This window comes from Schistocerca cancellata, chromosome 4 (assembly GCF_023864275.1).
Source record: "Schistocerca cancellata isolate TAMUIC-IGC-003103 chromosome 4, iqSchCanc2.1, whole genome shotgun sequence".
NCBI lineage: Eukaryota > Metazoa > Arthropoda > Insecta > Orthoptera > Acrididae > Schistocerca > Schistocerca cancellata.
In genome coordinates, this window is record NC_064629.1 from 195,437,113 (window position 1) to 195,441,077 (window position 3,965).

Here is a 3,965-nt window from a genome sequence, read left to right on the forward strand (position 1 = left end):
TTATTTGCGTTTTTCCCATATTTGCGTTTTTCCCATATTTGCGTTTTTCCCATATTTGCGTTTCTCATATATTTCGTGAACGTTTGACTATTCAGACTATGTCCTACAAACCGATTCTTTCCTCTTGTTAAGTTGTACCACAAGTTTATCTACTCCCATACTTGCATTTTACCCATATTTGCTTTTTTCCCATATTTGCGTTTTTCCCATATTTGCGTTTTTCCCATATTTGCGTTTTTCCCATTTTTGCGTTTTTGCCATATTTCCGTTTTTGCAATATTTGCGTTTTTGCCATATTTGCGTTTTTGCCATATGTGCGTTTTACCGATATTTGCGTTTTTCCCATATTTGCGTTTTTCCTATATTTGCGTTTTCCCATATTTGCGTTTTTCCCACATATGCCTTTTTCCCATATTTGTGGTTCTCATATATTTCGTGACCCTTTGACTATTCACACTATGTCCTACCAACCGATTCTTTCCTCTTGTCAAGTTGTTCCACAAGTTTATCTTCTCCCATATTTGCATTTTTCCCATATTTGCGTTTTTCCCATATTTGCGTTTTTCCCATATTTGCGTTTTTCCCATATTTGCATTTCTCATATATTTCGAGAACCTTTGACTATTCAGACTATGTCCTACCAACCGATTCTTTCCACTTGTCAAGGTGTACCACAAGTTTATCTTCTCCCATATTTGCATTTTTCCCATATTTGCGTTTTTCCCATATTTTCGTTTTTCCCATATTTGCGTTTTTCCCATATTTGCGTTTTTCCCATATTTGCGTTTTTCCCATAGTTGCGTTTTTCCCATATTTGCGTCTTTCCCATATTTGCGTCTTTCGCATGTTTGCGTTTTTCCCATATTTGCGGTTTTCCCATATTTGCGTTTTTCCCATATTTGTGTTTATCCCATATTTGCGTTTTTCCCATATTTGCGTTTTTCCCATATTTGCGTTTTTCGCATATTTGCGTTTTTTCCATATTTGCGTTTTTCCCATTTTTGCGTTTTTGCCATATTTCCGTTTTTGCAATATTTGCGTTTTTGCCATTTTTGCGTTTTTGCCATATGTGCGTTTTACCGATATTTGCGTTTTTCCCATATTTGCGTTTTTCCTATATTTGCGTTTTCCCATATTTGCGTTTTTCCCACATATGCCTTCTTCCCATATTTGTGGTTCTCATATATTTCGTGACCCTTTGACTATTCACACTATGTCCTACCAACCGATTCTTTCCTCTTGTCAAGTTGTTCCACAAGTTTATCTTCTCCCATATTTGCATTTTTCCCATATTTGCGTTTTTCCTATATTTGCGTTTTTCCCATTTTTGCGTTTTTCCAATATTTGCGTTTTTCCAATATTTGCATTTTTCCAATATTTGCTTTTTTCCCATATTTGCGTTTTTCCCATAATTGCTTTTTTCCCATATTTGCATTTTTCCCATATTTGCGCTATTCCCAAATTTGGGTTTATCCCATATTTGCTTTTTTCCCATATTTGCGTTTTTCCCATATTTGGGTTATTCCCATATTTGCTTTTATCCCATATTTGCGTTTTTCCCATATTTGCGTTTTCCCCATATTTGCGATTTTCCCATATTTGCGTTATTCCATATTTGCGTTTTTCCCATATTTGCGTTTTTCCCATATTTGCGTTTTTCCCATATGTGCGTTTTTCCCATATTATCGTTTTCCCATATTTGCGTTTCTGATATATTTCGTGAACCTTTGACTATTCAGACTATGTCCTACCAACCGATTCTTTACTCTTGTCAAGTTGTACCACAAGTTTATCTTCTCACATATTTGCGTTTTTCCCATATTTGCGTTTTTCATATATTTGCATTTTTCATATATTTGCGTTTTTCCCATATTTGCGTTTTTCCCATATTTGCGTTTTTCCCATATTTGCGTTTTTCCCATATTTGCATTTTTCCTATATTTGCGTATTTCCCAAATTTGCGTCGTTATCATATTTGTGTCTTTTCCATATTTGCGTCTTTCCCATATTTGCGTCTTTCCATATTTGCGTCTTTCCCATATTTGCGTCTTTCCCATATTAGCGTTTTTCCCATATATGCGTCTTTCCCTTATTTGCGGCTTTGACATATTTGCCTGTTTGCCATATTTGCGTATTTGCCATATTTTCGTCTTTGCCATATTTGCGTCTTTGCCATATTTGCATGTTTCCCATATTTGCGTATTTCCCATATTTGCGTATTTCCCATATATGAGTTTTTCCGATATTTACGTTTTTCCCATATTTGCGTTTTTCCCATATTTGCGTTTTTCCCATTATTGCGTTCTTCCCATATTTGCGTTTTTCCCATATTTGCGTTTTTCCTGTATTTGCATTTTTCCCATATTTGCGTTTTTCCCATATTTGCGTATTTCCCATATTTGGGTTTTTCCCATATTTGCATCTTTCCCATATTTGTGTCTTTTCCATATTTGCGTTTTTCCCATATTTGCGGTTTTCCCATATTTGCGTTTTTCCCATATTTGTGTTTATCCCATATTTGCGTTTTTCCCATATTTGCGTTTTTCCCATATTTGGGTTATTCCCATATTTGCTTTTTTCCCATATTTGCGTTTTTCCCATATTATCGTTTTTCCCATATTTGCGTTTCTCATATATTTCGTGAACCTTTGACTATTCAGACTATGTCCTACCAACCGATTCTTTCCACTTGTCAAGGTGCACCACTAGTTTATCTTCTCCCATATCTGCATTTTTCTCATATTTGCGTTTTTCCCATATTTTCGTTTTTCCCATGTTTGCATATTTCCCATATTTGCGTTTTTGCCATTTTTGCGTTTTTCCCATATTTGCGTTTTTCCCATATTTGCGTTTTTCCCATATTTGCGTTTTTTCCATATTTCCGTTTTCCCCATATTTGCGGTTTTCCCATATTTGCGTTTTTCCCATATTTGTGTTTTCCCATATTAGCGAGTTTCCCATATTTGCGTTTTTCCCATATTTGCGTTTTTGCCATATTTGCGTTTTTCCCATATTTGCGTTTTTCCCATATTTGTTTTTTTCCCATCTTTGCGTATTTCCCATATTTGCATTTTTTCCATATTTGCATTTTTCCCATATTTGCGTTTCTCATATATTTCTTGAACGTTTGACTATCCAGACTATCTCCTACCAAGCGATTCTTTCCTCTTGTTAAGTTGTACCACAAGTTTATCTTCTCCCATATTTGCATTTTACCCATATTTGCGTTTTTCCCATATTTGCGTTTTTCCCATATTTGCGTTTTTCCCATATTTGCGTTTTTCCCATATTTGCATTTCTCATATATTTCGAGAACCTTTGACTATTCAGACTATGTCCTACCAACCGATTCTTTCCACTTGTCAAGGTGTACCACAAGTTTATCTTCTCCCATATTTGCATTTTTCCCATATTTGCGTTTTTCCCATATTTTCGTTTTTCCCATATTTGCGTTTTTCCCATATTTGCGTTTTTCCCATATTTGCGTTTTTCCCATAGTTGCGTTTTTCCCATATTTGCGTCTTTCCCATATTTGCGTCTTTCGCATGTTTGCGTTTTTCCCATATTTGCGGTTTTCCCATATTTGCGTTTTTCCCATATTTGTGTTTATCCCATATTTGCGTTTTTCCCATATTTGCGATTTTCCCATATTTGCGTTTTTCCCATATTTGCATTTTTCCCATATTTGCGTTTTACCCATATTTGCATTTCTCACATATTTCGTGAACCTTTGACTATTCAGACTATGTCCTACCAACCGAATCTTTGCACTTGTCAAGGTGTAGCACAATTTTATCTTCTCCCATATTTGCATTTTTCCCATATTTGCGTTTTTCCCAAATTTGCGTTTTTCCCATATTTGCGTTTTTTTTCATATTTGCGTTTTTTACATTTTTGCGTTTTTGCTATATTTACGTTTTTGCCATAGTTGCGTTTTTGCCATAGTTGCGTTTTTGCCATAGTTG